General features: G+C 39.7%; 1 protein-coding gene and 1 non-coding gene across 2 annotated transcripts in view; both read left to right on the top strand.

Moving 5' to 3' along the window:
- Positions 1-27,249, top strand: part of LOC126499314 (EGF-like and EMI domain-containing protein 1) — a 629,335-nt gene that overhangs the window by 382,905 nt on the left and 219,181 nt on the right. The gene's annotated exons all lie outside the window — the stretch shown is intronic.
- On the top strand, positions 16,834-16,957 carry LOC126499341 (small Cajal body-specific RNA 4). Its single transcript, XR_007591068.1, has one exon. It is a non-coding gene; the product is annotated as a small Cajal body-specific RNA 4 (non-coding RNA).

Raw genomic sequence — 27,249 nt, forward strand, 5'->3', positions numbered from 1 at the left:
AATTCCACTTATCTCACTGTCTCCCCGCATCTGCCCTCTACCCTTGAACCTCCCTACTAAAACAAAGCCAAATTGAAAAGAAAATGCAAAATCCAAACAAAACAAAGAAAAGAAGAAGAAGAAGAAGAAGAAGAAGAAGAAGAAGAAGAAGAAGAAGAAGAAGAAGAAGAAGAAGAAGAAGAAGAAGAAGAATCCTTTCATGAAAACTGTGGTATGACTGGTTGAGTCACAAAGTTGACCCTTTAGTCCATTCAGCTTTACTAGTAAGTGTTCACTGACAGGAGTCATTGCTCTGGCTCAGATATCTGGATTCTGATACATGGCCTACACTGGGGACTCACTAGGGCTCCTCTTGAATATTCTGTTTTTGTCCTGTGTCTTGGAGATCCTGCTTTTTTGGATCTGTAGGTTAGTCATATGCTCCAACAGTTCACCTAGGAAGCACACTAGAGCTCACCCTGAGGTCAGGAAGCAGATGAGCCAAACCTGAGGGCATGAGAGCTGACCCCACCCCCACTCTGCCATGTGGTGGCATGGGTGAGGAAAGGATGGCCACCCTCCCATCTCTTGCCACCTGTGGAAGGCAAAAGAGCTGGCCCTGAAGTCATGAAAGTGAGGGAACTAGCCCTGCCCTACACCAACTCTAATACATACAAACACTGTCTTTGCACCTCACCTAGGCAACACACTACAGTTGATCCTGTTGTTGAGGACTGATGTGAGCCAGGCCTGAAGGCATGAAAGCAGGAGAGCTGACCTTGCTCTCCTTGTATGCACCCTACAGCAATCTGGGGAAAGGGCCATGCATCTTGCCTCGGCCCTGGTGATATGAGTAAGAAGGACCCAGATCTGAGGGCCCGAGAGCAGGAGAAGTAGCCCTGCTCCTTGCTGTAGGCTGCACTGGGTATAAGCTAGCCAAGGAAGGGCTTGAGAGTTCAACCAGGTAGTAACAATGAGAGCAAGCTAGTGAGCTGACCAACCCAGCTAGCACTCAGGTTTAGAACCAGGGCGACGAGTTGACCCAACACAACATCTACTGGATTATTTGATTTCTCAGTGTCTTGTTTCTTGAGTTCTTTATACATTTTGGAGATCAGTCTTCTGTTTGATATGAAGTTGGTGAAGAACTTTCCCCATTCTGTAGGCTGCCTTTTTGTCCTATTGACAGTGTCCTTTGTTTTACAGGAGACTTTCAGTTTCGTGAGATTTCATTTATTAATTGTCAATCTTAGTGTCTGTGCTACTGGTGTTCTATTCAGGAAGTTGTCTCCTGTGACAATGTGTTTAAGGTTATACCCCATTTTCTCTTCATTTGGGTTCAGTGTAACTGGATTTATGTTGAGGTCTTTGTTCCACTTGAACTTGACTTTTGTGCAGGGTGATAGCTATGAATCTATTTGCATTCTTTTACATGACAATATCCAGTTATGCCAAAACCATTTGTTAAAGATTTTTTTCTGTTGTTTAATTTTGGCTTCTTTGTCAAAAATCAGGTATTCATAGGTGTATGAATTTATGTCTGGATCTCTGATTCAATTCTACTGATCCTCCTGTCTGTTTTTATACCAGTAACATGCTGTTTTTATTACTATAACTCTGTAGTAGAGCTTGAAATCAGGGATGGTGAGACATCCAGAAGTTTTTTATTATATAGGATTCTTTTTTGCTATCCTGTGTTTGTTGTTGTTGTTTTTTTTTTTCATATAAAGTTGAGTATTGTTCTTTCAAGGTCTGTTGTTGACAGAGGCCTTTGTTCCACCATGTCCCACAGAGTTTAGTCCCAAATAAACACATAGAGGTCTACATTAATCATAAACTTGTTGGCATAGTAGCTCAAGCTTCTTATTAAATATTATAACTTATATTAGGCCATAATTCTTGTCTTTGTTAGCCATGTGGCTTGGTACCTTTTTTTTGGTAAGGCAGTCACATCTTGCTTGCTCTGTGTCTGACTTCCTCTTTGTCTGGGTGATGACTGCAGACTGACTCTTTCCTGTTCCCAGGATTCTCCTGTCCTCACTGCTCATTGCCCCTGCCTGGCTACTGGCCAATCAGCATTTATTGAAAATACAAGTGACAGGGTACAGACCATTGTCCCACAGCAGTCTGTAAAGAATTGTGTTGGATGTTTGGTAGAGATTGCACTGAATCTGTAGATTGCTTTAGGTAAAATGGGCCCTTTTACTATGTTAATCCTACTGATCCCTGAACATGGCAGTTGATATCTGCTCCAATTTCTTTCTTCAAGGATTTGAAGTTCTTGTCATCTATGAATGACAGTTTATGCTGGAGAGGATGTGGAACAAGGGAAACACTTCTCCACTGCTGGTAGGAGTGTAAACTTGTACAGTCACATTAGAAATCAATATGGTTTTTTTTCAGAGAACTGGGAATTTATCTACTTTGAAGTCTACCCCTACCACTTTTGGGTATATATGCACCCAAAGTATGCTCAGTCACAAGGACACTTGCTCAATTATATTCATAGCAATTTTATTCATAATAGCAAGCACTTGGAAACAACCTAGATGCCCTAGAAAATGTGATACATTTACACAATGGGTTATTACTCAACTATTTTAAAAAATTAAATTTTCTGGCAAATGGTAGAACTAGAAAAAGTCATGTTGAATGAGGTAACCCAAACCCCAAAAGACAAACATTGAATGTATTCACTTATTAGTGATATTAGCTGCAAAGTAACAGGCTACAATTCATAGACCCAGAGGGGCTGGGTAAAAAGGAGGGCCTAAATGAAGGACACATGGGTCTCCTGGGGAAGGAAAAATTGAAGAGATATATTGGGTGGAGATGAGAACTTGAGAGATTGGTTTAGAGGGTGGTAGGAGGGGAAGAGTACTGAAAGAAAAGACTGGAAAGGAGGGGAATTTAGGGGTCAGGGAGAAACTTGATGCAAGGGAAACTCCAAGGAATTTACAAGGCTGACCCCAGCTAAGACTCCTAACAGTGGTGGGTGCATAACCTAAATTAGCTATCTCCTATGACAGTGGGATTTCCTGTGGAGGAACTGGGACTCCAGCTCAGACACACAATCTTTGAACTACAGGCTATCCTGTCTATGTGAAGTGCAGAAGTATTGGTGACTACCCCCACTGTCATCAGAGAGTCTCCATTCAGTAACTGATGGAAACAAATGCAGAAACCCAAGTCAACTATTAGGCCAAGCTTGGGGATTCCCCAAGAGAGGGAGGAAGGAGTTTAGGAGCTAGAAGGATCAAGGACATCACAAGGGAACCCACAGAAACAGCTAACCTGGCTCATAGGAGCTAACAGAATGTGGATCAAAAGCTAAGGAGTATACAGGGAACCAACCTAGACCTCCCCTACATATGTGTAACAGTAGTGTAGCTTGGTCTACTTGTGGAACTCCTAGCAATGGGAACAGAGGCTATTCCTAACTCTTTGGCTAGCTTTTGGGAGCCTATTCCTCACACTGGGTTGTCTTGCCCAACTTTAATACAAGGAAACGAGTTTATTTCAACCTCAACTTGATATGCCATTCTTTGTTGATGCCCATGAGAGACCTGTCCCTTTCTGAACAGAAACAGAGGAAGAATATATTGTGGTGTGGTGGAGAGCTTGGGGAGGAGATGGGAATAGAGAAAGAGGGGAAACTGTGGTCACAATGTAAAGTAAATGAGTAATTTAATTAATAAAAATTATAAAGTATCATAAGATATACTAGGTGGTAGCAGTGCACACTTTTAATCCCAACTCTTGCAAGGCAGAGGCAGGAAGATATCTATGAATTCAAGGTCAGCCTGGTCTACAGAGCATGTTCAAAAACAACTAGGCCCACACAGAGAAAACCTGTCTCAAAAACACAAACAGACAAACAAACAAACAAACAAAAATCATGAGGTGATCTCTTCTTACCAAGATAACAAGTTCCTTCCCTTTGAAACACTTTGTGATCTTATTTTATTCCTTTACTTGACTTTCAAATACTATCTGGTTTATGGTCATTTTGTGCTAGTGTTTTCACTAATAGATAATAAAGTCCATAATGAGAAGACCATTGTTTAACACTTCTAGGCTTTCCTGAGATTTATGGCTCTTGACTAGAATATAAAATTTTTCTAATTTAAGAAAGAATTCAAAGACAGAGGAATTAAAGTTTTGAAATGGAGTAAGGAAGGTTGTTGAAATAGGAGCGGTGGGGCTGCGTCCCCAGCACCCCAGCCGCCTGGCTAGCTTATTCCCGAAATAACAACACACAAACTGTATTCATTTAAACACTGCTTGACACATTTCTATCTAGCTTCTTCTAGGCTAATTCTCACATATTAATTTAGCCCATTTCTAATCATCTGTGTAAGCACCCCAAGGTGCACTTACCGGAAAGATTCTAACCTACGTCCATCCTGGGTCGGAGGAGCTTCATTGCGTGCATCTGCCCGGGAGAGTGGAGTATGCCTCTCTGTCTGAGGCACCTGGCTCTGAGAGGAGCTGTATTACTTCTGACCTCACTTCCTTTTCCTCCCAGCATTCTCTTCTGTTTACTCCACGCACCTATGTTCTAACCAATAAAATAGGCCAAGCCAGTTTCTTTATTAGCCAATGACCTTCCCCCATCAGAAGGTAGTATAATTTATTTGGGAAGGTATGAGTGGAGGGACAATGAGACAAGAGAAATAAGCAAGAGTAAGAATCATTATAAAGCTCTTAAGGGGAAATAACATATCATGTTTTTAACACACATATATTAGATTATTTTACTTTTAAATTTCATATCCTTAGAAAATTCTATTCTGTTTAAATAGTTTCATGTTCTCCACCAATTGAGAACATTTTGATTATGACATAAAATGACTTTAGTATTGATTCTTAGTCAGGTGAAGTCATGATTCCTGTAGGTTAAGCTACGTGGGATTCAGGGACAAGAGAGGCATTATGAACCCAGGTGTTCGATGCTTGCCTGGATAGAACATTTAAGAACCCCACCCTATGTTGAGGGATCAGGAAGGTAGCTCGGGGTTGGGGGAAGCGTGTTGTACAAGCACAAGAACCTGAGATTAGGTTCCCAGTGTCCCTGAAAAAGCCATTGGTGGTGACCTGTACCTGTAATCCCTACACCAGAAAGTCAAAGAAATCTAGATGAAGCCTGGAACTTGCTGAGTAGCCAGCATGGTGAAAATATGAATTTCCAGAATCAGAAATAGACACTATTTTATATAGATAATTGGTGAATTCATGCAGTGCATACCCTAATGCCTACACATTTAGAAACTATTGTTTGACATTGGGCATCTCCCTTTATTGCTCTCATTGGTATTTTTTGAATTAATGTCTATTTCTGATGACTGAGATTGTGGTGACTCATAGAAAGTTTATAGCCCTCTATCTGAGGAAATAATCATGCTAGAGTCACAGAAGTTTCTCAACCAGGAATGCTTCATGTCTAGGAAACATTTGCCAGTGCAGACAGGGAAGTCCATCAGGAACTTAGATGTGGTCAGTGTTCAGAAAAGGGTCACTGAAGCAATATCAGCTGGGTGAGCTCTTTAAGTGAGGAGAAGCTGGAAGGCCCTCCATGCTACCTTGTAGTGGGCCTCTCTTACCTCCTTTCCCTCCTGCCCCAAGCACAAGGACAGGTTTTCTCTGAAGTGTCTTGATTTACCCTAAAAACCTAATCCATAAAAGTAGAATGTAGCTACTTATGAAACTACTGCCCCTGCCCTGAATTCCATTAATTTGGAAAGTTTAAGTTCATATCTCAGGAGGGAAGACCGAGAAAGATCATCAGACTGGGACAGATTTTGTCACAGACTGTGTTCTGTGAGTCTATTCAGATCCTCTGAAAGTCATTTGCTGAAATACAAAGTTGCTCCCATTCCCTCACTCCCGCTCCCCATGAATAAGGGTGTAGACATTTGTGGATCTCAATGGGTGATTGATCACCTGTCTGTGGTGTCTCTCTGTGTGATTTATATTTCTTTGTCTGTGCATATTCAAGTGTATGAAGGTGCCCATGTTGTGCAGGTGCACATATGTGTAAAGGTGAGAGACAACTTTCGGAGGTGCTCATCAAATGCTGCTCACCTATTTTTCAAAACTAGTTTTTGAGACGTAGTCTCTCCCTGACCTGAAATTTTCCAAGTAGCATAGGCTAGATAGTCAGTGAGCCCCAGGTATTTGCCTGCTTCTGCCTCCCCAACTCTAGGATTACAAATGTGTGCCACCACGATGGTTAATTAATGGGAGTTGTTGGGTTGAACCACAGATCCTCATGCTTGCAGGGCTTAACCAGCTTGTACAAACGAGCTATCTCTCCAAGCCCTTTGTATGCCCTTTTCACTATCAATATTCATTCAGCTCAGTGAAATTTATAGATGCCTTTTAAATAGGAGCATACTGGATTCAGATACAAATATTATATGAGGGGAGAGGGGCATTTGGTGGAGTATGAGGTAATAAAGGCATTAGGTGGGGTGTGAGGTGGGAGAGGCATTGGGTGTGGTATGAGGAGAGAAAGGCATTGGGTGGGGTATGATGTGGGAGGAGGACTGGGTGGGGTATGAGGTGAGGGAGCATTGGGTGGGGTATGAGGTGATGAGGGGGCATTGGGTGGGGTTTGAGGTGAGAGGCATTGGGTGTGGTATGAGGAGAGAGGCATTGAGTGTGGTATGAGGAGAGAGGCATTGGGTGTGGTATGAGGAGAGAGGCATTGAGTGTGGTATGAGGTGAGAGGCATTGGGTGGGGTATGAGGTGAGAGGCATTGGGTGGGGTATGAGGTGAGATAAATTGGGGGGTATGAGGTGATACAAGCACTGGGTGGAGTCTGAGCTGAGAGACACATTGTGATGTGGCAGAGCACATCTGTGACAGGACCCTAGAGTTACTCTTTCACTTTGCCAGTTCCTTTTTGGAATGTCTTCCCTCTTGACAGTTTAGAAGTTCCTGAGCTCCATTTTCAGAAAGGACTTGGAGGGTCTCATCATTTTCACTTGTCAAGACTTCTCATAAAACCACATCTCACGAGGAATACCATCTTCTGCTTTTTATTTTTTTTCCCACTGCTCCGCATGGTGTCCCTTGCCTTAAGGCAATCATACAGGTGGACACAGACATTAGCCTGAAGGAGACTATTTCCCTAAAGGAGTGCTGGAGAATTTTCTTGCTCTTTGTGTTCACAAGTGCACTAATATACCTTAGCCATTTGCTTCTATTAATATAATCCTCAATGAGATAAGCTTTCTGTCCCCAGATATCTTCCTCATTCTGTGTGTGAGTTTAATAAAAGTATTCATTCTATACTTTTCCTATCTTTGTCATTTTTTCAAGTATAAATATTGAATATCGACTCTGTGCAGGTGCTGTCTTAGCAGAGGTATACTACAGGATCTGGTACCTGAGAGCCCACACTAAAGGAGATAGGCTAGTAACCATTTTCAGCAGGAAAGAGAAAGTACCTTACTAGATACAACATGCAAAGGAATTGTACAAGCTATTGCAGGGCAGCACCCCATTCCCGATGAAAGAGACTTCTGTTCGAGCATTAATTCACTTTCATATTTTCAAATGAGTTGTCAGGAGAAGAAACACCCTTTTCTTAGCTTGATTGGTCCCCTCCCCCTTTCTCTTCTTGCTTTTTTGGTTCTTACTCTGAATTCTCTGCATGACTTCCTTTTACACACTGAAATTCTAGTTAAGGGGACATTCTCTCTGATTATAATGACACATGTCTGTTTTCACAGCTGTAATCTCAGAGTTCTTAATAATACCATGTTTTAAACATTATTCTGAAATGCTAGAAGGTTTCAAGGTGATCAGAAAGTAAACATCCAGCTCATATAAAAAAATTAAGAGAACAATTATAAGACTTTCATCAATTTGTAACTGATCATAGACATGCCATTGAAAATCTCAAGCTCTTGAGTTAAAATGCAATTCCCCAGGGAAGCCAATTCAACTAGACATGTGTGCGTACATTAGAACCAGATGAAGGTACTGCACTGCATTGGGAAGGCAATGAGGTGGTTTGTGAGAGGCCAGAGACCAAGTGTTTGAGCATCTGTGAGTTCTGGGGTCTTAATAGGAATCCTTTCCCCAGTGGAACGGATTTGGGGAGTTTGTATTTATGCTCATGGGCACCTCTGTTATCTGAGACTCGGAGGACTTGACCTTGCCTCCATTGTCACCATAGACAAAGCTCCAAAGCTGCTAAGTTTAAGTTGCTCTTCTACAGCTAACAAGACTGGTGAGTTTGGGCTGTTTGCGAAAGTGATGATGCCCTAAGTGGGTCTGTTCTGAAATGGAAGTCGTTGGCCAGAAAGCTTGTATCAGAATGTTTCATATCTTTTCATCCAACCACTGTAAACAATGCCTAAAGAGTCAAGGTTGGCAGCAGAGATGGTCCTAGAACAAGTGAATGATCTATACACTGTGGAAACGGTACACCCCTTTTCTGGCGCCTGTCCTTTCTGGTGTATCCATTCTCCTTCCGGGCTCCGAGGAACCTTTGGGGGGCGTGTTAATAGGCTTCCACGGCACAGATGTTATCTATTTCTTTCAGTGGAGGATTCCTTTAAATCAACTATTGGGGAAGTATAGCTGGGTATGGAGTGTCTTTTCTTTGGACCAGTGCTTCTCCACCTTCCTGATGCTGTAACCCTTTAACATAGTTCTTCATGTTGTGGTGACCCCCAGCCATAAAATTACTTGTTACTTCATACCTGTAATGTTAGTTACTACTGTTGTGAGCCATGAAGTAAACACCTTGTATGCAGGCTACCTGATATGTGACCCCCAACCCCATGCCAAGAGACAGAGATTCACGGGTTGAGAACCGATACTTTAAACATACTAAAATCACTTCCAAGACTTGATGATTTCCACTGTGAACAGTGCCGTCTCCCTAAGCATCTGCTTTGTGAGCGGAACTGAGATTTAATCTCTTTCTTTCATACTATCTATTGTCTATCAGATCTGAAGATCCACTTTCATGAAAGATTAGTGTTTGTTTTGTTTCAGGAAGACTTGTGACCTCAAGTGGTAGTGGTAATGACATTCTCTGTGGGTTAGCCTTCAAAAAAGCAACATTAACATAAAGTTAAGGAAGTATTAACAAAAGAATTGAGCTCATAAACACTACCCTTTCCCAACGTCCTTCATGACCGCCACAGACTAAATCTATGTGCAGCTTCATACTTCATACCTGTTTCTTCTGAGTGGGAAGCATCAGTGTGTTTTCAAAATAAAGTAAGTGGGGAAAGCTGTACCTAAACCTTCACAGAACCTCGGCTCTCCTGAAACTTTGTTTCCATTTAAAGTAAGGTGTTTTCTTGAACAGGCATTGAAATTCTAATGGTAATCTGATATTTAAAATTAAGAAAAAAATACTAAACGCTAACCAAGAATAACTTTGGAAAGAGAAGATTTATTTGACTTACAGGTTGTACAGTCACTCATGAAGGGAAGTGAGGGCAGGAATTATTCCAGACAGGAACCAAAGAGCAGGAGTTGAATGAAGCAGAGGCTATGGAGAAGTGCCACACACTGGCTTGCTTTTCATAGTTTACTGATAGGCTTTATATATAACTCAGAATCACTTGTTGAGGACTGGTACCACCCACAGTGGGCTGTTTCTTCCCATATCAATCATTAATCTATAAAATGCCCCTATATGGCCAAATGGTTGTCGTTGCTTTCTTATTTGAGGTCCCTTCTCTTCAGATGACCTTAGGCTATTTCAAGTTGTCAAAACAACAACAGCAACAATAGCAGCAACAACTAACAGCAGAAAAAAATTAAATAGAATGAAGAGTCTCACTTCTATTTTTATATCCCGTATATTCTCATTTTTTCCCTTGGGTCTTGGCTGCAAGGATTAATCTTGATTAGACATGGTTATCAACAAAGAGCTGTTGTGCACAAACCGATGAAGGGCAACATAAAGCAAACAAAGGAATTTAGATTCAAAGTGACGGTGGAGGACAAACTATTGATACCACCAGAGCAAGAGCATACGAAGATGTGAACACATTTTAAGACAATTAGTCTGGAAACAAAGAATCGCATAGGCCATTCATAAGCATGACAGATAGAAAAGATGGAGACAAAGAGACTGAGTGGGAGGCCAGTGGGGAAGCTGGCATCAAGTCAGGAACTTTCTTTGATTCCAGACATCACTCAAAACAAATTACAAGGAGAAGACTGGACTCAAACTGAGGAGACCTTTCATAATGTGAAGCTACCTTTTAAGAAAATGTCAGAAGCAAATGTTGGCTTGCAGAGAAAATACACAAGAAATAGTTCAATCTATAAAACATGATACAGGAAAAGAGGTCTGATAAAATGAGAAGATGAAGGAATAGCTACAAGAAGAAACAGTGTTTTCTAGATTTTTTTTAAGTGTGTGCACATGTGTGAGTATAAGCACATGAGTCCAAGTGCCCATGGAAGCCAGGATATTCCTACAGCACAAGTACCCGCTGTTACAAATTGGCTAATATATATTCTGCAAACCAAGCTCAAGTCCTTTGCAAGAGCAATGAGTGTTCTTAACCACCAGCCCATCTCTCCAGCCTGAGCAGTATTATTTTTATTTGTTTAGTTTGTACATTCGTGCAGAATTATGAATGGGAGGAAAAGTGCATGAAGTTGAATTCTTGCTAACACTGGTGTGAGCTTGGAAGGAAAGTTAACATCCCAGAGAGTGGAAATCCTGAAAATGCAGCCTTTTAACTAATGATCCTATGAACCTATAGAGTCCACAGCTAAAATAGACAGGTGTTTTTATAGACTTGGGAGTTTGGGAAGTGGTTTGATTTCTTGCTGATTTCCTTTGCGAGTGCATCCACCTTCCCCCAAATCAGACAAGTCATAAGAGCTGTGAGTAAGGTAAATGAGAATATTCTTGGGTTTCCCTTCTGGAGGCAGAAGCAGCCTGTTCTTGGTTTGTTGAAAGAAGCCAAAATAAAATCACAAAGGGGCAAAGTCATGCTCATCAGTACCTTCTGGAGTCAAATTGTGCAGTTACAGATTCTCACAACAGGAAAGAGAGCCACAGCATCAAAGGCTGGTGATAGAGGAGCAGAGAGGAGAAAACAGAAAGGAAGAGTACTTGCAGTATGTGAGCTAAGTGAATGGACACACCTGCCTAGGAAGAGTCTAGTTATACACTTGCTATTTGTCTGAATGCTTTATATGTCCAGTTTCAAAGACACATAGGCTGGCCACAAGTCTGTAGAGTTGACGGTTGTGGGATGGATGATGATCTCAAACCAACTCTCCACAATTCAGCCAAACAGAACCCTTCAACCACTCTTGGTAATTGTTTAGATTGTAGCTTTCCAGCACTAGACAGAGGATTATAATTAATAGGAATGTTGTCTTTGGGAACTCAGGATTCAGGTCAAAGGTGAGAGCCATTTTTCCTTCACGAACTGTGGGAAGGAAAGTCTCTTCTAGTCTTCAGCCTTCTAAACTAGCACTGTGTGAGTGTGCATCTATGTGAGTGTTTGCATCTGTGAGTGTGCTTCTGTGAATGTTTGCATCTCTGAGTATTTGTATGAGTGTACATCTGTGAGTGGAGTGTGCATCTGTGTGAGTATGAATCAGTAAGTGTTTGCATCTGTGAGTGTGTATCTATGTGAGTGTGCATTTGAGTGTTTGCATCTGCGAGTGTGCATCTGTGAGTGTGTATGTATGTGACTGTGCATCTGTGAGTGTTTGCATCTGTGTGAGTATGGATCAGTGAGTGTTTGCATCAATGAGTGTGCTTCTGTGAGTATTTGCATCTGTGAGTGTATATCTGTGTAAGTGTGAATCAGTGAGAGTTTGCATCTATGAATGTGCATCTGTGAGTGTGCATGTGTCTAAGTGTGAATCTGTATGTGTGTGCATCTGTGAATGTATGCATATCTGTGAATGTATGCATATCTGTGTGAGCATATATCTATATTGTGTGTCTGTGCATCTGTATGCGTGCAACTATATGTGTGTCCGTCTCTGAGTATGCACCTGTGAGTGTTTACGTCTGTGAGTGTGCATATTTGTGAGTGTGCATCTGTGGGTATGCATCTGTGAGTGTTTGCAGCTGTAAGTGTGCATCTGTATGTGTGTGTATCTGTGAGTGTGTGTGCATCCGTAAGTATGTGTTCAACTATATGTGTGTGCATCTGTGAGTGTGCATCTGTGTTTACATCTGTGAGTGTGCATCTGTGGGTATGCATCTGTGAGTAAGTGTGCATCTGTGTGAGTGTGCATCTGTGAGTGTATGCATATCTGTGTAAATGTACATCTGTGAGTGTGCACATTTGTGAGTATGTGCATCTGTGTGAGTATGCCTCTGTGAGTGTGTGTGCATCTGTAAATGCACATATGCATGTGGGCTTTTACCAAATTTCTCACTCTAGGACACATTTTTCTTGTTATATCTCCCCTTTCAGTAAGCATATCTTAAAGGATGTATCCTATGCCAAGTTTCAGGTGGCTATGCTTTTGAATTACCCTGATCTTGGCTCTGATGAGCTAAATATAGTGTCTATTTCCCCCTCTTGACAAAGACCTTTACTCTTACTGAAATTATTCTCTATTTGAAAAGTCAGAATGGGATTTAGCTCAAATCTAGTTTGGACAGTTTATTTTCCTCATCTTTCCTAGTTATAGGAAATGTAATATTTGAAATACCAGTACCTATCATAAATCAAAATTGGTGTGTAAGCACAGAAGGTGCAGTTTTGAAATTACTTCTTCCCCTTGTGCTCCTTAAGGGACAGATGAGACAGTAAAAGGAACTTAATTTTTATCATAGGCACATCTTTCTCCCTTTCTCTGAGATGCACTTTTCTTCTCCAGCTCTGCCAATCCAGCTGCCAGTGGTAGGCTCACAGTTCTTGCCACCTTTGCTTTTCTTCGGTTCAGTGCTGGGACAGTATCACATTTTCTCTTCTTCATTTTGAAGAATACCTTTCCTTATTTCTATTATCTTTGCACCTGTCCTATTTTGTTAGTGAGCAGGAAAGCAAGTTATGGATTACTGACTTTCCAGCGTGACAGCTGTCATTCATCAGAGAGGCTGTGATCATTTGAAAGAGATCCTTGAGGTGAGGCCTGTTGACTGTTGATACTCCCTTACAGAAGGAGAAAAGGAGGAGGTCACTGGTCCAGCACCTGGGGTTCATGCTGCTCCCTCATAAACCTCCCAGCCAATTCTATGTAATTCTGCCCTCAATGAACATGGCCTCATGGCCTTATGGAATGCTAGATTATATTAACCGCAGACAAGGAACTCCACATCTGCCGCTATGTGGGGTGAGACTTGGTGTTATGTAGCCACCCATGATCCTATGAGAAACCCTGCACCCATGACCTGTAATTAAGTCCAATAAACATCTTAGTTGTCCAAAAGGTTGGATTTTGCCGGGATTGTTTTTGTTTGTCATTGGTGCTCTATCAGAGGGAGTGCCAGCGTTTGTTCATGTCTCCCCAGGAAAAACGTATGCAACACAAGTCTTTAATAACAACAGTTCATCCTAAACTTGTTCTAACAACAACGACAAAAAATAAATAAATAAAATAAAAAACATGTCTGGGAATGTTGCAAAAGTGGGTGCCCTTGACAGAGTGGGGACAGTTACCAAGGACAGCAAGACTAGAGATATCTGACCAGACTGTAGGACATATATGAGAACATTTTAAGAATAAACGTGTAGAAAACAAATGTGAGTAAAATATTACTACACTCAGAAGCCAAGACTCTGAACATTGTCATGATTTTCTGCTTCCCAGGTCATGAGCACAATTTCATGGAGTTTTTGTTTTCCCTTTTGGAATGTTTAGATTGTTAACAATATTATAGTAAAAGCTTGTGCCCTTATGCAAACAGGGATTTGAACACCATTAATTCTTAGAACCATGATCATACAGCAACCTTGAGGAAAAATTAGCTTGACAAGATGGGGGCTGAGGAATCGGATCTTTTTTCTATAATCACTCAGGCTTTAGTGATTATACCCACAATTTGGTCAAAATCGGGATGATACATTTTTAGACAAAACCATCATTTTTTATTTATTGCTTTTATTAGCCCCTCATGGTTTCTGCTTCAGGCACTCTCCTATCCCTTCTCTCCAAAAATAGACCAGGAAACAGTGACTTACTTTTCCTATGTTAAGGCAACCATCATGCTGATTTTGTCCTTGCTTGTTTTCTGAGTGGAACTCAATAGTGTTTGCCATCCTCTGGGTAAGGACATGTTCTACTTCCTTTGCAGATGGGTCCCCGGGAAGGCAGAAAGCTCAAAGCCTACACAGAGTATCAGGGTGGTAGGATTTTAGCTCCTGGGAAGGTTCTTTAATTGTGGGAAGGATGCCCCTTCCATTCAATATGCAGACTACAAAGCTGCCATGTAGACTTTGTCCTGTTTTCTGTTATGTATAATGTTCTTTTGCAAAAAGTGGGGATATTGGGATGATGTTAGGGTGAAACTAAGGGCTTTGGTTTTAACCTCATGTTTAACCATCAGGCAGATAGCAGAAAAGTGAGTAATTGTGTATCATCATAAAAGATTACTGTGTATTTAAATTGCCAAGATCCTGCATAGCAATTTATGTCAACTCTTAAATTATAACTCTTAACTTGTATGTCTTGCTCTAGGCCTTCCTTGAGCACCCACTGATCGCAGCTTGCCGCTGCCAGTCCATAGCACATTTAATCCAAGCTGAAGCCACAATGTACAACAATTTCCAAACTAGGAGGCCGTGGCCCAGGTCAGCCCTGAACGCTTTGGTCTGTATACAGTGCTGATATTTAATGAGTAAATTTCACTGATTATTCCAGTGCAGCAGAAGGCCGTACACTATTGCATGTGTTTTCCTCCTGTGCACCATTGTGGTCTTGAGACCCATTGAGCATAGTGGACCCTGGCAATTCTGTCCAGGGCCTGCTTTGTCCATATCTTTTGCCTGCCATGTAACAGGAGCTTATTAGAAATATTTGGTTTATGTATCTATCAGTGTGGATGTGTGATCATTTCTGTTACAAATACGTGCCCCCAAAAGGAATTACGAAGTGCCTTTGATAGCAGATCTTTAGCAAATGTGTATGACAATGAGGTGTTCTCTTCACATTTTTCATAAATCACAGGCAGCATAATTTGCCTTCCATCAGAGGATATTTTTGTGCTTTAAATTGTAGGATAGTAAAATCTGAGGTATAATTTTCATATGAGTGACTATGCTTGTCTTGTACTAGTTAAGTCTAGAGAATTATTAGATGGAAATATTAAAGAAGGTGCAGAGCACACGGATGTGTGGCGTGTATTGTGTGTGCCTAACAATTTCTGCTGCTTCTCTATACTTACACGGTGTTCCCAGAGCAAACGCAGACAATCTGTCACAACAAGGAATTATGCCACTCAATCTAACTCCACCAACAATAACTTCTTACAATGGAAAAACAGATCTTACGTTTGTTCTTCATTTCAGCTTGAATACCTAATTGCAGAAGAGCCCAGGAAAGGGGCTTTGTGATCAGTCTGCAGGGCGGCAGGAACTTGCTATCAGTAGCTAAGGCTGTTGTGAGCTGCTTTTGTTTTTGTGTATTTTGCAGGGTTTGGTGCGGTCCTCGTTCCTCTCCTGTCTCTTCCATCAGGCCATCAGGGAATCAAAAGACAGTGACTTTCAAGACAGGCTCCTGTTCAAGGGAATCCCATGATCACTTAACAAGTGACTGGTCCTTCTGTGGCAGTTCAGATGACCAATGGGCTTCTTACGTTTAAGAGATTTGTTCATGATCAGTCATACTCTGGCCAGCCTCACAGGGCTTCTGGACATCAGCACCATCCCTGGCATCACTGCCAGGCACAGTTTTCTTGTTGTGTTTTGCAGATGTGAGAGAGACAGCATTGACTTAAAAGCACATATTTCATATAAAAATAGCATCTCCTCTTCCCTGTGAGCTTATGTCTCTTCTATTAATCAGAACGATTAGGGGCTGTTCTAAATAGATCGCTCTAATCAGGTAACAGTACCAGATATTGAGAAGGAAATGGACTTTCTGTGGAGAATAAGAAGGAAGCAGGAAATGACCAAGAAAAAAAATACAAATTAACTGGATAATAGATAAAAGACACGGAATAAGTACGCTTCCATCTCCTTTGTGCTTTCCGAGAACAACTCCCTGCCACAAAGCCACAAGATGGCACAAATACAGATGCATCCATTTGCCTGCTGGGATTCAATTCCTCTAATTACACAGCCCCACTTGATATGGAAGACCGCCGCATCACCTCTTGTTTTTTTCTTTTGCAATCATTGTTATATCCGTGCTCTATAATCAGTGTTCATCACAGCTAATTAGAGCCTCTTCGTCTGTTGTTCCTGAGACCTGACATTCCTGGAGTTCAACTGCAAATTCGTCTGAAATATCTCTGGGCTCCCGGGAAATGAGAATGCTAGAGTTGTATTATTCCCAAATGGCTTTTTGAAATTTTAATGTACTGTGATTTTCTTTTTTTTTTTTATGGAATTTAAATGATTAGGCACAGAGCAAGAAAGCAAGTCCTACTTAAAACTTTGCAGGACTGGTAGCCTGTGGTTCAGTCTAGAAGGAGCCCCCGTTTTTCTTTTTGATATGGGTGCTGTTCTTGAATCAGATTTCATTGCTTTAGAAAGAGACGCAGTGTTGATTCCTCTGTGAGGAGAGAGGTGATCGCTGAAATACCAATTAAGTCTGAGATTCTGTCATAAGAATGTATTCTATGTTCCTTATAACTGAAGACTTAAGGTTTCCAACTCGTAGCCAGGTGTTTAACTTGGCCATCCCTCCTGTTAATAAGGTGACCGTAACCTTTGAAACCTTGTTAAACTGGAGGATCAAGAAGGCTGAGTCTGATGAAGCAGGACTTGGCTGATACACTCCACCGTAGAGGGGTGGAGAAACAGCCCTTGCTGGAGAAAACCACAGCGTTGACTGTATGACCCGACATTTTCCAGTAGCACTGTCTGTGCTATTCTTTTTAAATTAAACATAAATTAAAGAGAAGTGAGTATGATAATTCAACACTATAAAAAGAAATTACCAACCATACAAATTTATCAGGTAACTAGTTTAGTTATCAAGTCTTTCAAAGTTATTATTTTTCATATATATTTTCACTTTTCAAAAAACAGAAAATCTCAAGGTGGAGGGGGGGAACCTTGTTAAAAGAGTGAACCTGAGTTAGCATCAGGCATTCTTTACAATGTGATCGCTGTGTTGTTCTGCCTCATTTTCACCATTGGTCATAGTTTATATATCTTTTCTGCTATTTGCATCATTACTGTAGACTAAATCAATCCCAAGCAAGCCAACTGTACCACTGGACTTTAGAGTCCTCAGAAGCAGGATTCACACACAGATGATCCATGCATACAAATACATAACTAAAGTGAAGTCTGGAGGCCTCTATAGACAGGAGCTAACTTCACAGCTTTGGTGAGTTTGTAGAGGGGGTGAAAACTCAGGGAAAAAATAAGGAAAGCTTTGAAGCTGGGGTGATAGTCATGCTGAGAGGCAAAGGCATTAATAAAAGCTTAAATTTATGGGGTGTCATTCTGTTGTTGTTGTAAATGCTTAGAAAGAGGATTATCTCCTTAGAATCTCTGGAAAACCCGAACAAGCACTACAGGGTACTTCTGCTTTGTAGATAAGGGACAAAGTGTATAAAGTTAGGGTTTGGAAGAACTGTCTGTAATAGCAGCACCCTTCCCAGAAGGCTTCAACAATTGTGCTCTTGCCTCATTAAGAGCGGCCTCATCCCTTTGTTTCAATCTACATTTCGCTAGAGTCTCCTAAGAAACAACCAGTTTGTAGCAGGAAGTGATGCTGTGGGTGTTCCCAAAGTTAGGTCAAGACAGAGGGTCCACACCCACCAGAGCATCATTTTGAGACTCTGGCCTTCTGTAGCTCTGCCAATCCATCTGTCCGTAGCTAGCATGCTCTGAGATTATGGATCTTCCTACCCTAAGGAAAAGACCATCAGGAACAGCTTCGGTTTAAAGGAGAGTGGGAAGGGTAGAAAGAGGAGAGGGAAGAAAAGGAGGAGGAGTAGGAAAAGAAAAAAAATGCTAGCAGCTTCTAGTACTTCCAGCTCCAGTCACAATATGGCTGCACCCAAGAGAGTGAACTGGAGCCAAGACTGCCAAGACAAGCCTGTTTCTATGTCCTAGCCCACAAAACCTTCCAGATAACAAAGCAATTGTGGTTTCAGTCACTGAATTTCAGGGTGATTTCCTTATACAGAGGCACTAATAGATAATGTCACCAAGAAGAGCTGGAGTCAGAATTTCAACTTTGGCTCCATAGCACCTTTCTATGTCCTGGTGTATCTTGTATTTATGAACACACCTTCACACCCTTCACATGAAGGTGTGCAAAAAGAAAGAAAGAAAGAAAGAAAGAAAGAAAGAAAGAAAGAAAGAAAGAAAGAAAGAAAGAAAGAAAGGAAGAAAGAAAGAAAAAGAAGAAAGAGGAAAGAAAGAGAGGAAGGAAAAAGAAAGGACGGAAGAAGAGAAGAAAAAGGAAAAGAAAAAATTGTTCCTTTAGACCAATCTTCTGAGAGGCAAGAAATATTTTCACGAAGGCTTTATCCCCCTCCATTTTAAAGTAGAAAATTAAATGAAGGAAGGCAAAAGGTGTTTTTAGGAGCTCACAAACACATAGTTGTCAGGGCTGTAAAAGCTGCCTATCCCGTGACTTGGGGAGATGCATGGCACAGCACTGCAGTGATGAACTGAACGCCAACGGTATTGATGTTGTGTTCATACTGGATGGAAACTGATATTTTAAATCAGACAATAATCTCTGATGAATCGAATGGGATGAGAGAAGGAAACTTATTTTTGAGGAAGAAAGCTCACATCATAGTGAGAGAAAATACAGCCTTTCCTCTTAAGTTAAAACAACTGGTTGAGTTCATGCATCCCTAGAAACCAGCAAGCTTTTGAAGATGAACTTCCAAACCAATAAAGTCTCCCTCCCTGGAAGCTGTGGGATAAACATAATGACATTTACTAAATAAGGTGCTGAGAATGATTGCTTACTGTCTCAGTTTCTTTATAAAATATAAATTAATGGCTGAGTTTTCCATCCAGGAATTATTTGCACTTGTCATATATCCAACTAAGAGGTTTTTCTAAATTATAAAAGGCTACTTCATGAACAAATACCTACAGGTACAATTTATCTCCTTGACATGTTTCAGGATACATCAGTACTTTGTGTAAAACACACTACACACAAATGTCATATCTGTGACTGCCATGAGCCCATGATGCAAGACCATTTGGGAAGCTGGCCAAGAGATGACTTTGGGACAGCACATTGTGCTTCATTCTGGAGGCTTATTTGTCTTCCTCTCTCCCTCCCTGTCTCCTTCCCTCCCTTCTTCCCTCTCTTCTCCTTCCTTCCTTCTCTTCCCTTCCTTCCTCCTTTTGTATTTGAGTGTTAGAATAGTTTGTCTTTGAAAACTGCACACACGGGTACTGCATCTTTGTCACTTCTAGCTCTAACTTTTCCAGCGTCCCCATTCCCAAATTCATGACCTTGTCTTTCATCATTTTTGTTGAATCTATATACTTATGTATACATGAATATATTTATAATCTACTAATGTTTATAATAATTATAAAGATAATTTATAATCTACTACTCATGTTGTCAATATTCACATGTATCCATGACTAGCCATATGGGACTGGGCAGCCTGTGTGGGAGTTCATGGCTACAGGAGGCTGATTCTTCCTCTTTCAGCAAGCTTGATCCCTGTAACTCTTCATGTGATCACGTAACACTGTTCTACAATCGAAGTTTCTAGAATCACCATGATAATTCAGGCAGTTTTATTCAACCTTTTTATGCATAATTATCTTTGTCTCTCTGATTTGTGAACTTCAATTACTACTCAGTATAAAATTCTAATGAAAATGAATACTTTATAAAGTGATATAATGCAATTATATTTACATTACATCACAGTATATGACTATACTTGTGTTGTTGATAGCATACAGAAATGTAAAGGATACAGAAATGAAAAGATGAAGTATTTCAACCTTATGATATTTATTTGTTTTATGTATTGGTGAGAGACACAGAGAAAATTCTGGGGCTGGGATCGCAGGTGTGAGTCACTGTATACACCATTTCTGCATGGGCCCAGGGGATCAAACTCAAGTCTCTAGGAGGTCTTTGAAGTGAGTGCTTTTATTCACTGCACCTCACAGCTTACTTTTACTTTTTTATAAGATTTTTTTTTAGTTATATTGTATAATTGTGCCTGTGACTTTTCCTGATGAAAGTACAGTAAACTCAGGTGTTACATAAATCATGTCGTTCAATGGAACAACTTTTTGTGCAGTAAATTGATGAGGATTATTTATAAACTGCACAAAGAATTTGAATTAAAGCAATTTGTTTTAGAAGATCACTTTACTATAAATAGAATAACATTTTAAAGGAGAATAAAAGTTTTAAGTAATTACCATTGGGAAAATGATGATACTACTTACTGGAAGTTTAGTTTATTGAACCTTCACAGGTCATCAATTTTACATAATTATTTATTTAATTTTACACAAACAACTGATAGAGGAGGTATCAATATCATTAGCCTCATTTTATAGATGCAGAATAGGGAAAACTATACATAAACTAAATAAAAGAAAGATTTGCAATTCAGATCCAGTACACATCTTACTTAGCCACTCTTCTATTACTGTGAAGAGACACCACGACCAAGGCAACATATAAAATAAATTATTTAATTAGGGCCTTGTTTGCAGTTTTGGAACGTTAGTCCATAATTACTATACCAGAGAGATTGGCAGCAGGCAGGCAGGCATGGTGCTCGAGCAGTAGCTGAGAGCTTATATCTGATCAGCAAATTCCAGGCAGGAAGAGTGACCTGCACCCAGAGTGGGCTTTTGAAGTGACAGACTAAAGCTGTGCCTGCTCCAACAGGGCCACACTTCCGAATTCTTGCCAAACAGTTCTAATAATTGGGGACCAACCATTCAAATTTTGAGCATATGACGCCATTCTGACTCAAACCATCACAATGTCCTTAACTTGACTGTCACTGTAGTTAACATGCAACTGCTTATTTCATTAGACATTTTCAGTTTCAAGTAAGCTTCTAAAACATCAAATATTCTATATCTATTATAGAGTGTAGTCCTGAATGGCTTCAAACTTGTTACTCAAGTCTGAGATAACAGGAAGATTGCCACCACATTTAATTTTACACAGTGTTAAGAATTGAATTCAAGGCTTTGTTCATGCTAAAGCATTCTCTACTAGCAGGGTCACATCCTCGGCTCTAAAAGTACAAATGTATCCCAATTTCTTAAATTTATTGCATTTCTGTGTGTGTGTGTGTGTATGTGTGTGCACGTGCACAGGCATATTTGTTCACTCCTAAGGGTCAGAGGACAAATTGAGAAAGTCAGTCCTTTCCTTGCTCCATGTAGGTCTTCAAGAGAAAATTCAGGTCTTCATGGGGTAGCAAGAGCCTTTACCTGCTAAACTGCCAATGTCTTAACCATGAACAAGTGATAACAATGTTAAGAAGATGAATAACTAGTTACTTAGTGGGACGATTTGTTGCAAGCTTTGTGAGCTAGGACAAGCTTAAAGAGAGCATGCTATAGTTACAGTATTTCCATAACTTTCATTAAACTTCTTTAAAATAACAAGTAGGCTGTATTACATTGATGTAGCCTTTGTAATGGTCTCAGTCCCAGTGCTTGTGTATATTTATTTAATGCAGCACTTTATGGTAGAATTCTTCTATGAACATGTATCCTGTGTTTTTCTCTTTTTTTCCACAATTTTCTGCTGTGGGACAATCATCTTGTAGCCTGTATAAATTTGTTACTTGTATTGTTTTAATACAATGCTGATTGGCCAGTAGCCAGGCAGAAAGTATAGGCAGGGTGAACAGGCAAGAAGTATAGGCATTGTGATGAGAACAGGAGAATTATGGGAAGAGGAAAAGCTCAATCTGCAGTTGTCACCCAGTCACACAGGAATCAAGATGAGAATGCCTTACTGATAAAAGGTACCAAGCCACATGGCTAACACAGACAAGAATTATGGGTTAAATTAAGGTATGAGAGTTAATAAAAAGCCTGAGCTAATAGGCCAACCAGTTTATAAGTAATGTAAGACTCTTTGTATTTCTTTGGGAATGAACAACTGTAGGATGGGACAGAATCCTCTGTCAATAAATGGTGTCCAATGTGGGGCTTGAACCCACAACCATAAGATTAAGAGTCTCATGCTTTACCAAGTGACCTAGCCAGGCCAATTCTAATACAAGACTTAGACTCCTTAGGATAGAATGATTATTAAAACATTTATCATATGTTTCTTGCTTAATATTGTTTATGCTGATTGTAATTTTAATCATTTACTTGATATCTGTTCCTAGTGTATATAGTTTTATATTGGATTTGGAATGCTATTATTTAAACAAAAGGGGGAGGTGCTGTGGGAGCTCCTTCAAACAATAGCCTTTAAGATACCAGCCCACCTGGGTGTGGTCTCTTTTACTATAAATGCAGCTGTAAAGCATGCACTCGCTCTCTTGCTTACGACTGATGAATTTGGTTCCAGTTCCCCATTCACGCAGAGGACTATGATCTAAGAGTGTGATCTGTGAGTCTACCACTAAGTAAAAAAGCATTTATTATACATAATTCTGAACTAGTGTGGAATTATTTTGTAACTTGTGTCATCAATTTTCTTTACTGGATAAACTGCTGAGTCTTTTTAAAATAGTTTTCTGTGAAAGAAAATGTAACAAGGCATTTGTTTTCACAACAGTTAGAGCACTCAGGATAGATTTCAAAGAAAAGGGGATTTTTCATAGCTACAGTACTCAATATTTTAGTGGATGACTGTCATACTCTTTGAAATGAGTGAGAACAGAGATGTGACCTGACACTCATGACAGTAAAGAAACAGTCAGTAGGTGCTCAGAACCATAAGTTTGGTGCCCTGTTGTTTGATGCCATGGGTTTTTATTTCCTTCTATCTTCATCAATGATGATAAATAGTAGAATCCACTCAATTGAGCCTCAGGAGACTCATGGAGGTCTATATAATTTTTCTGAGGTCTTCTTTGTTTCCTTGTGACTGGAATAGAGAGAATCGGGCTGATTTTAAATGGGACCACATTTACAGCATTGTAATAATAACCTAAGACAAATTGTAGCTGGAAGTCATTTCTACATATTATCTATAATCTTCAGAAGAGATATTTTATGTACTTTTGATGTAATCCAAAATGTCAACAAATTAGAGGGATCTAAGACATGGCAAACACTTATTTGCTAGTGATAGGAAGTGATGCAATAGGTCACTTTAACTTGCAAAGAATTTTTAAAACATGACACCTAAATGCAGCTAGACTGATTTTTTGTAGACACTGACCACAGTCTGATGTGGGAGTGATTTTTTACTGATGAAGAGACTGCCTAGGCCCCTTGATGGGCAAACCCTTAGGTGGGTGGAGTACACAGAGCAGAATTCTGGGAGAAGGAAGCTGAGTAAGGAGTCGCCATGGTTCTCCCACTCCAGACAGATGCAGGTTGAGATCCTCCCTGGTAAGCCAGCTCGTGGGCTACATAGAATATTAGAAATGGGTTAGAACAATATGTGGGAGCTAGCCAATAAGAGGCTACAGATAACGGGCCAGGCAGTGTTTAATAGAATGCAGTTTCCGTGTAATTGTTTCGGGCATAAGCTAGCCGGGTGCCGGGGACGCAGCCCCGCCGCTCCTAATTCAACAACAGTCAGATCTATAGATCATAACTTCATTAAACCTACTTGCTTAAAAATCAAGCTGATAGCAGGGTGGTGGTGGTGCACGCCTTTAATCCCAGCACTTGGGAGGCAGAGGCAGGCGGATCTCTGTGAGTTCAAGACCAGCCTGGCCTATAAGAGTTAGTTCCAGGACACGCCCCAAAGTTACAGAGGAACCCTGTTTCAAAAAACAAAATCAAGATGATATGTAAGGTTTATATACACTTTGTGGAAGTTTTCACAAAGAAAACACAAAGTCCCTTCAAAACAAAGCAATAGTATGCATGCTAAGCTGGAGGACATATATTATTTAGTTTGGAGAAAATTTTGAATTAAAATCAAACATTTCTCCTCTTACATCTTTGCTCTGTTGTCACTACCTCTCTTCACTGTAGCTGTCAAGTTTCTAAAATCCATATGAAAATTCACTAACACCGAAACAACAGACTAAATGAAGCATGAAACTTGAGATAGATGCCCCATTTAATAAAATGATCACATACAAAGAACCAAATATACTAATTTTGCTTAAAGGGAAAAATTAATAGCTGCTTTATGCATATATTTTTTTACTCCTTTCAGGCTGTAGTATGATTTTTGTCCTGTAACATAAATGTGGTACTGCTCTTGCTGCCATCATATTTAATTCCCCAAAAGACTGCAGTTTGTCATTACAGATGGACTGATAGCCTTGATGGTATCATTGAACTTTTGTCACGACAAACCTGGAAGACTTGCTGTGTGTCAGAGAATTTTGTCATTCATCTTGCTTTTGAAAGACCAAATTTATTTGCAACCTTGAATGACATTGGCTACATGAAACAGCCTGAAATCTATCATGCCTGAGTCTTATAAAACTGCAATTTAAAATCCTAAGTGTTGACCTGGTTTTCAGAACCATCTTCAAAGTCAGTGACTTTCAAACACTTTCTTACAAACCCAGCAAATTTTTAACTGATAACAAAACTTTATGTTTTCATGTATTTTTATGGGCACATGAGGTCACCTAGCATGTACCATATGTTCTCATTTTCTTTTTAGAAAGAAGTAGAAATTAATGCCATTGAATCAAATGTGTGTGTGTGTGTGTGTGTGTTATATTCATAGAATGTCAGAGTGCAACTGGAAAGTCAACAGATTAAGGCATCGGGGCTTAACTTTTCCTCGGATTATTCAGCCAACAATTGACAGATAACAGAATTGCATGAAAGTATATCCAGGGAAATCAAGATTGTTTTTGAGCTTTCTGTATTGAAAAGTATACAATAGGCTGTATCAGAAGATAGTCTTGCAATTGTTCAATTTAAATTAAACCGAAAGCAATTGAACACTTCCTGTTAACCAGGTTTGGATTTTTAAATATGTGGAGTGGGGAGGGGCTGGTTTCTGTGACTTCCGTGGCCAGCAGAGTGGATATCCTTGGGAGTCAAGAAGGCAGTTCAATTCAACATGACTAAGTAGCTAATGTTGGTTCAAACTTTGAGTGTTTTATTTTAGACATATTTAAGCACGACGCAATTTGATGAAATTTTCCCGGTGATAATTAAGTCAATGTCGTATGCAATATAAAACATGCATAAATCTCCTTGAGAAACAAAATAAGCTAAATAAAGATCAAATGTGACTACACTGAAATTCTTGGTAAAGTACATGACACCTTCTGTAAAGATAGGTACTATAGATGGACTGAGAAAAACACACTTATGATAAGGTTCTGGCATAATGTCCAGTGTATTCTCACACAGATACTACATAGGTCACCAGGCTACTATGCAAGTCTGTTCCCAGCCTTCTGGGCAGAGAGGAGATATTTTGTGCCTTCTGCTGAAGGAACAACCAGGTGTGCTAACATTCCAGCTTCCCCTATTGCTATCTGTGAGCATAAGGATATACTGGCCTCCTATATATGTGATAATAAAAACCAGTATTGTTCTTCTAACAATAAAGGCCACTGTGTATAGAGCTTATTCTATATCACGAAATGCACTAGATATTTTGAACATGTAATATAATCTGATTCTCGTGGTAGCTTTATAAAGTTATTATCCTTTTATCATTTTCCCCTCAAGTTTTACTAAAAATAAGTTGAGAAATAGAAAGATACATGACCAAAAAACAAAACCATCCACAGTCGTTTCATTCATGATTAATTACTGAGTATATTTAACCTTATTCTTTCTGATTCTTCCAGAGCATGATAGATAGATCCATGGATATGTGTATTGTAACACATGTAAATATACACATTCTTCTTCCAGAGCATGCCTGATAGGTCCATGGATATGTGTACTGTAATATATGTACATATATATACTCTTCTTTCAGAACATGATTGATAGATCCATGGATATATGTGCTGTAACATATGGCTCTTAAAATTTGTCATACAATAAATGGAGAAGAGGTAGGTCTCCAGGGAGAAAGTTTCAGGTGACTATGGGATGCTTTAATTGTATACTTCACAACTCTGTATGACTGCTTTGCTTTAAAGAGGATGAAAGACTCAGGACAACCTTGTTACTGTAAAATGAGGAAACTGGCAGGTACTAAGTCAGCCATATATCAAGGTCAGCACCAACCAAGCTAAGTCCTATACATGTGAAAATTACCCTTTATACCTGTGGTCTCTCTCATCAAAAACATGATTCCGAACCTAAAACAAGATAGACATCATACAAAAGTATATCGAAAATTACACCTCACAACATCTAATTAGTTTTTCTCAAAACTCTCAAGGGCATCAAAAGTATAGAAAGTTTGAGGCTTAAGGAGACAAGGCAATTAACTTGGTGTGATGTCATGGAAGGACTCCTGAGACAGAAGAGGGTGATTATTTGAAAGCAGGAAATGTCAATAATGTAACATGGTAAAGTGTAACCATGACCTATTGATATTGACTCATTAATTAAATAAATGTATCTAGCTAATATAAGGTTTTATAGTCATGGGATGTGGGGAATGTGTGGTGCAGGGTAACTCTTATTTTCACAATTTTCTCATAATTGTAAAACTCTTAAAATACATAATCAGTTAAAGACATATTTCCCAACAAAACATGAAAAATTCCTACCTAATTATAAACATGAAAATATATATTCTGGTCATTTTCAGAAAGACAACATTGTTCTAGAAAGGGGCAGATAAATGGAGGAAAAAATGATAAGTCCAGGAAAGAGTGAATAGAAGGGTAAGCAGTTGTTATTCATTACATAAAATAATAATATGAGGTAGATATCATTTAAACATCTGAAACCACCATAACGATGACAATGGTGCAAAAATTCCAAGCCTAACACTGTCAAAGGAACTCCAGTGACTATATGTTCTGGAAGTGATTAAGCCCTAATCTATATTAGAATATAATAATGAATGCTGTGCTGAGGTTGTCATGAAAAGTAATAAATTAATATTCAGTTGAATATTAATAGTGAGCA

The sequence above is a fragment of the Alexandromys fortis genome, unplaced genomic scaffold (genome assembly GCF_014885135.2).
Source record: "Alexandromys fortis isolate MF-2015 unplaced genomic scaffold, M_Fortis_MF-2015_v1.1 scaffold_15, whole genome shotgun sequence".
Classification (NCBI taxonomy): Eukaryota; Metazoa; Chordata; class Mammalia; order Rodentia; family Cricetidae; genus Alexandromys; species Alexandromys fortis.